Source organism: Oratosquilla oratoria, chromosome 18 (genome assembly GCF_046742065.1).
Source record: "Oratosquilla oratoria isolate Oo_2021 chromosome 18, ASM4674206v1, whole genome shotgun sequence".
Taxonomy (NCBI): Eukaryota; Metazoa; Arthropoda; class Malacostraca; order Stomatopoda; family Squillidae; genus Oratosquilla; species Oratosquilla oratoria.
In genome coordinates, this window is record NC_134794.1 from 49,643,764 (window position 1) to 49,651,263 (window position 7,500).

General features: G+C 49.0%; 1 protein-coding gene across 5 annotated transcripts in view; it reads right to left on the reverse strand.

Annotated features, from left to right (window-relative positions):
- The window catches only part of LOC143035213 (PTB domain-containing engulfment adapter protein 1-like), a 216,588-nt gene that overhangs the window by 159,139 nt on the left and 49,949 nt on the right, over window positions 1-7,500 (reverse strand). For 4 of the 5 annotated variants that reach the window (XM_076201943.1, XM_076201942.1, XM_076201941.1 and 1 more), the window contains exon 2: window positions 598-901. The exons of the other annotated variant lie outside the window; for it this stretch is intronic. The gene's annotated coding sequence lies outside the window, so the exon portion shown is untranslated. The remainder of the gene's footprint in view (window positions 1-597; window positions 902-7,500) is intronic. 5 annotated transcript variants of the gene reach the window in all.

Genomic DNA, 7,500 nt, shown 5'->3' on the forward strand with positions numbered 1-7,500 from the left:
ACCTCACAATATTGTCAACAACCACACCTCACAATAGTGTCAACAGCACCTCAATATTATCAATAACCGAACCTCACAATACTGTCAATAACCTCACCTCACAATACTGTCAATAACCTCACCTCACAATACGTCAATAACCGAACCTCACAATACGTCAATAACCGAACCTCGCAATACTGTCAATAACCGAACCTCACAATACTGTCAATAATCGAACATCACAATACTGGCATTTGGTCTCCGGACCAGGCCCCCAAATTCTTGATCAAACTTTAAAATCTTTTTTATTCCAATATTTCATTATGGAGAGTCGACAACCAAAGACTTCTGCCCACGGCTCCTACTACTATTGCATGTCATTCGGTAACACAGTCCCACAATAATCCAACAATGACAACACTACTATGGTAAGGCCCAGGGACCGCTGTCGGCCAACGTGGGGCTACGGGTTTCCAGTCAGCAGTGGAACTCAAGGTAATGGCATCTTAATCAGTTTCACAGACAAGGTTAACTGGAAAGTATTCATAGCTAAACGTTCGTGGGAATCATGAGTTAAAAATGGCCCTTAAGATAACAAAAAAACACCAAACTTACCTTAATAACAATCCTGGAAGATCTGGGGATTTCCTCGCCTTTCCTCACTCAAAACTATTTTGCGGAGTATCACAGCCACTTGGTCACTTTACTTAATAAAAATCACAGGCACTATAGCACTACAACTCTTGCACCAATTCCTTCTTTCGTTTTGTCCAGGAATCGGGAATTTACCTATTTTTCTTAATTCCCACTTGTCTTTTGTCTCGACTCACTTCCAACAACCACATACACGGGGCGAGTAAAAATCACTAAACTTCGATCTAAACAAAGCTGGTTTTTAGCTTATCACCTAGATGGACACCTAAATAGAATTAAAAACAAAATCATTATCGGCACAAATATTAGCACAATAACAAGTCAGCCCCGCCGAAGAGCAGGTGTACTTATACACGTGTTCTTCTTCCCACATGCCCGGCGTGGGCGCTTGCACTTTGTGGTCCTGCAAGACGTACGTCGGGGAGAACCATCTCCCCTCACCGCTCCGGTCTAAAATCCATTCGTAAGGTATTTCTATTCCACACACAGGAATGTTCCTTTTTTCCAATAGGAAGAATTACATTAGTCAAATGGCGAAACACGTAGACCAAACAAATCGTGTGTGTGTGTGTGTGTGTGTGTGTGTGTGTGTGTGTGTGTGTGTGTGTGTGTGTGTGTGCGCGCGAGCGAATGGACATGAAAAAATGGACCTGGAGAATATGTATGATGATGTGGAAGAATAGCATGGAGGACTGGAATGTTGACGGTTGAAGAGTGGATGGGTGGAGTGTGGATGAACAGTGTGGAGGCGTGGAATTTAATGGACTGGCAACAGACGTTAAGGAAATGTCGAGTGGGTAGCAGGTGGAAATAGCTGGTCGCAGGTGGAAACAGCTGGTCGCAGAGAAAAAACTGAAAACTTGTTCAAGAAAAAACTTGAAAGTAAGTCGCAAGTACAAAATAGCTGTGAGTAGGTAGCAGGTGGGAGGAAAAATGGAGAGCAGGTAACAAGTAGGGATAGAATAGAGAACAGCAAACACATGGAAAGAAAACGGAAGGCATGCAGCAGACGCAAAGAAAATGGTGAGTAATCAACACGCAGAAAGAAAATGGAGTAGGTAGTATGTGGAAAAACTTGAACGACAAGAAGCTGCGGCAACCACCACAAGCTGCAGCAGTTGCAGCAGTTGCAACAGGAGCTAACTTCGGCCGGAGCCACCATCACTGATTCCCTGCACTATGCGCCCAGCCATCGAGGACATGAGGCTGTCATCGGTAGCTTAACTACCCTGAGTAGAATACAAAAGGTCACTCAAGTGTGGCAGGGGAGCCTTGCAGACTCCCCCCCCCCGTTGGAAAATGGCATTCAACTGGTGGTGTTAAACATACACAAACCGTACAATGCGATGGTGGTAGTGGTGGTGGAGATAGGGGTGCTTGGTACACAGTCAGCTAGCAACATGCACAACGTGGAGCCAGTTATGTACAAAAATGACTTTGCACAACTGGCAATGTGAAATGCCACAGATAACATTCATTTCTTTGATCATTCGGATACAAACGACACTAGCAAATGACATTGGTTGCATTCGTGTTGTTCTTTAACAAAACGTGAAACGACACTTGAGACGCGAAATACGGGTTTTGCCAAATACACGAAAAGGGTTGACCTACCACATACATGAAAACAGCTGACCTGCCAAATACATGAAAACAGCTGACCTGCCAAATGCATGAAGATAATTGGCCTGCTAAATACATGAAAAGAGCTGCCCTTGAACGAATTGAACAAATAATGTTCAGTGTATGGGTGAAATCTGTGTTCAATATAAATGGATTAATGTTGTTCTTGGTACTCAGTGGAACATTGATCAATTCAACAACGGTGTGTGCGAGCCAAAACGAGTAGTTTTACCACGCACGCGTCTGTGCGTGCGGGTCCGAGTGTTTGAGCGCGTGCGCGCGCGATAGCGCACGTGTGTGGCCTGTGCTCGTGGTGCTTGCTGACGCGCGAACGCATTTCTAAAGAAAGATAGATTGCATAACAGTAGGATACCCGTATGTTGTTCTGACTGTACCGCATCGACGCCTGTTGGCTGTTGCTGCTTCGGACACGAGGTTGCCCGCATGACCTGACTATGCCCTTGATGGACCGAGAGAGAAGCCCATCACTCACTGTGCTTGGAATTTCCTGCCTTGCAAGGTAGGTAGAGTGTGTTGTTGTGTGTTATGTTATGCGTCTTTTGTAAAGCACGTTTTGATGCACGTGTTGTGTTGCGCGCGTTGTGTTGCGCGCGTGTTGTTGCGCGTTATTTTGATACTATAGACACCGAAGTTATGCTTTTGGGCACACTTCATGTCTGCTACCATACCACCAATATCCATCGGTTCTAACTACCCCATCTTAGGTCACAAGCAACTGTCTGCGATTGTTATCCACATTCCAATCGTCAAACTACCAAAATGGGGCTCACCCCTTGACCTCCCACGGTCGACTTACGGCCTTTATTCTAGCTGTCGCCAAGCGATTTCATTCAAAATGAAAAACCTCCGAGAGGAAGTGAACCTCTACGCTACCGGAGGAAGTCGTGCATATGAATTAAACCACTTGGCAACAGAGTAAATGTAAAAGCATTAAAAATACATCTCTGACACGTTAACAATCAGCATTAGTGACACACAACACGCGGTATGCGATTGCGCGTGCTCGCCAACATTCCAAAACGCGTTTAACACCATCGATATTAACAGACTTTAGTACTGAATGAAATCCCCTGGCAGCAGTTGGAACAAAACAACCACGGCCACTTAGGTCCTGAGCAGTTGAATACCCCGCAAGCGCGTGTGGGCAAGATGCCCGCAGGGTGCGGCGGCGAGGTCGAAGTCCAGCAGTTGGTTACTTCGCGTAGGCGCGGGTCAGCCAGCCACCTGGGTTCCATTAACCCCAGCACGACGCCCTTAATATAGTTTCTTCTAGCTAAACCCAGACGATTTGGTTCATCTGGTGGGGAAAGCCCACGAACTCAGTACGTGAGGCGACCTGAACCTCTTCGCTTTATGACCTTCTTCCTACATTTTATTCTGGCTGCCGTCAAACAATTCTATCTATCTCGTCGGGAGATTGGGGACCTTGAAAGAGGACTGCAGAGGACTCTCCCTCGGTTGAACAAAATCACCCGGCGGCATGCAGAACAACCAAACCGCGCACAATGGGTTAAAGAATCATCATGCATCACAAAGCACTACGAATCGTTACCACCCATCCGTAACACTTCAACACTTTGACGCACTTAATACATTTTGCTCCAGCCAAGAAGAGGTAGATTTTATTCCAGTGTGTGTGTGTGTGGGGGGGGGAGACTGGCCACAATACGGGTTTCGATCGAATGGACCTCAGTGTATCTAGCCACCCCATCAGCTGATTATAATTATCGGTTGATTGCAACAACAAAAGTCGGGAGACCCTTCTTAGGTTTCTTCTAGCCAGTCTGTCGATTCTATTACGCTCAGGGTAATTTGGTCGAAATAAAATACGAATGGGTCGCTTTGCTTAGTAAGCTCTGGAGAATGAACAAGACACACACGACAAACGTTTCTAGTCCCTAAAACGTCCGCAGCCCACAAACGTTCATCCCCGCAGTGGCACTCAAACATTCCACAACAAACCCCGGACCTCAAACCGCGCGCAGCTTATTCCCTTTATCTTTTATTATGGTTGCCGCCAGTCGATTTTATTAATCTCCGTGAGACCCACCCCCTCGTCTGCTATGGCAACGTCTATGGTTACAATTCAATTAAATAAAACCAAACAAAGCAATTCATCCCCCTTGTGCGTGCGTGCGCGGGCATAAAATATACATTACAAGTTAATTTTTTAATACAAAATCATGCCAACCTCATTAATCAACACAAGTTGTTTAGTCACTTATCCGGGTAGGAAGCCATGCTCCAGTTTCACGTCTTACGAATAAATTCCATTTGTTCTATATTCCAATGTTCTATATTAACACATGCATACACGGTTAATGTGCACCTATTCGTCTGTATCAACGTTTGTGTGTTTTTCCTTAGCGAGATTTTGTTAACATGGTCACACGTCTTCTACGAATATACATACTGGTTATTTGTTAGGGTGTTTTCTTTTCATATACAATATTTCTCTGTATATAAATACGAAATACATATATACACAGTGCAAAAAGCACACGGGCGCGCACACACACAAACACGGATATATGCATACATACAAGGACACGCAAACACACAGGCACGGGTGCATGCCACACACACACACACACACACACACACACACACACACACACATACATACACACACACACACACACACACAAACACGCATACACAATCACGCAATTTACCCTCGGTACTGGCCACCTGACCCTTAGCCCAGTTCTTCCTCATGCCAGCCAGGCGGCACTCAGTGCCTAACAGTGCCACCCTTCAACAAGGTGACGCCCTACACAAACCCTACACCAGACGATATTAACCACCAGAAGGTAACGGACCCCTGGCTGAGAGGGGATCTCCAGGGACCTCGTCTACTGAATGAGATAGTCAGAATTTTGCTGGAAACTAGAAATATACATCGAGTCACCGTGTTGAAGGGGATGCCACGCCGAACAAGACTTGAATATTCTTATCAAACGCAATGGGAATCAAACGGTACTGGGGGCTGACGCGGCGGCGGCGGCCGTGAGAGGGACGGGGGTTGGGGGACGGGGGGGATAGGACGGAGGTCGAGAGAAGGCTGAGACGAGAGGGGGAGAAGGGGAGAGGAGAGGGGGAGAAGGGGAGAGGAGAGGGGGAGAAGGGGAGAGGAGAGGGGGAGAAGGGGAGAGGAGAAGGGGAGAGGAGAGGGGGAGAGGAGAGGGGAGAGGAGAGGGGGGAGGAGAGGGGGGGAGAGGAGAGGGGGGAGAGGAGAGGGGGAGGAGAGGTGAGACAGAAGGGGAGAGGAGAGGGGGGAGGAGAGGGGGAGGAGAGGTGAGAGAGAAGGGGAGAGGAGAGGTGAGAGAGAAGGGGAGAGGAGAGGTGAGAGAGAAGGGGAGAGGAGAATCTGAGAGAGAAGGGGAGAGGAGAATCTGAGAGAGAAGGGGAGAGGAGAGGGGGAAAGAAGGGGAGAGGAGAGGGGGAGGGGAGAGAAAGGGGGGAGAGGAGAGGGGGAGGGGAGAGAAAGGGGGGAGGGGAGAGAAAGGGGGGAGGGGAGAGAAAGGGGGGAGGAGAGGGGGAGGGGAGAGGGGGAAAGGAGAGGGGGAAAGGAGAGAGGGAGAGGGGGAAGGGAGAGGGGGAAGGGAGAGGGGGAAGGGAGAGGGGAAGGGAGAGGGGAAGGGAGAGGGGAAGGGAGAGGGGAAGGGAGAGGGGAGGGGGAAAGGGGAGGGGGAAAGGGAAACCGAGAGGAGGGAAAGAGGAGAGGGTGTAGATATGGAGGGAGGGAAGAAGTGGAGAAGGGATGAAGAGGACAGGAGAGGAAGAGAGGTGGAAAGAGGTTGGCGAGATGAGAGAGAGAGAGAGAGAGAGAGAGAGAGAGAGAGAGAGAAAGAGAGAGAGAGAGAGAGACGGGAGTGGGAGGATAAACAGGAGGGGAAGGAGAGAGGAATGGAGTGGGGGAATAATGGAGTAGGGGGAATAGATGTGGAGGAAGAATGGAGTTGGGGGAATAGATGTGGAGGAAGAATGGAGTTGGGGGAATAGAGGGGGAGTGGGAGGGGAATTGAGGGGGCTTAGGAGTGAAAATAAGGGAAACAGGAAGCGGAGTGGAGGAGTGGAAGGAGTGGATGTGGAGGTGAGGGAGAGAGAATGGAAAGGGAATAAGGCAGAGAGAGTCTTGCAGGGGAGTCCAGTGTGGAGTGACAGAGTCAAGTAGGATGTGGAGCGATTGTGGTGAAGTGACCGAGTGGTGAGTGGTTGGTAATGGCTGCAGTGGGAGTAGCAACTCACGAGATGGTGAGTAGGATAACTGATTGGCAGTGCGAGCCCGCTGTGATTGGCTGGATGAGAGACGGTGAGTAACACAAAGTGGCAGACGACTATGGGGAGGCGAGTGTGGGAACAACAGCATGTGGGAGAGGGAGTCAGGAAGAGGGAGTCGGGAAGAGGGAGTGAGGGAGATGGAGAGAGTGAGAAAGGGAGATGATGGGTAAGGGAGAACAAGTGGGAGAGGGAATGAGGGAAAGGGAGTCAAGAGTGGAGAAAGGTTGCAGAACCAATGGGTAGAGTCGCGTCAAGTGGAGAAAAAAAAAGGTAGAGTGGAGAGAGAGTGGGGAGAGGAGAGGAGAGGGTGGGGAGAGGAGAGGGTGGGGAGTGGAGAGGGTGGGGAGTGGAGAGAGTGAGGAGTGGAGAGAGTTGGGAGCGGAGAGAGTGGGGAGTGGAGAATAGAGAGAGTGGGGAGTGGAGAGAGAGAGGGAAGCGGAGTGAGTGGGGAGTGAAGAAAGTGGGGTGTGGAGAGAAACTAGGGAGTGGAGAGAGACTGGGGAGTGGAGAGAGTGAGGAGTGGAGAGAGAATAGGGAGTGGAGAGAGTGAGGAGTGGAGAGCGAATAGGGAGTGGAGAGAGAATAGGGAGTGGAGAGAGAGAATAGGGAGTGGAGAGAGAGAATAGGGAGTGGAGAGAGAGAATAGGGAGTGGAGAGAGAGAATAGGGAGTGGAGAGAGAGAATAGGGAGTGGAGAGAGAGAATAGGGAGTGGAGAGAGAGAATAGGGAGTGGAGAGAGATAATAGGGAGTGGAGAGAGATAATAGGGAGTGGAGAGAGAGAATAGGGAGTGGAGAGAATAGGGAGTGAAGAGAGAGAGAGTAGGGAGTGCAGAGAGTAGGGAGTGGAGTGAGAGAAAAGGGAGTGGAGTGAGAGAAAAGGGAGTGGAGAGAGAAAATAGGGAGTGGAGAGAGAGAATAGGGAGTGGAGAGAGAGA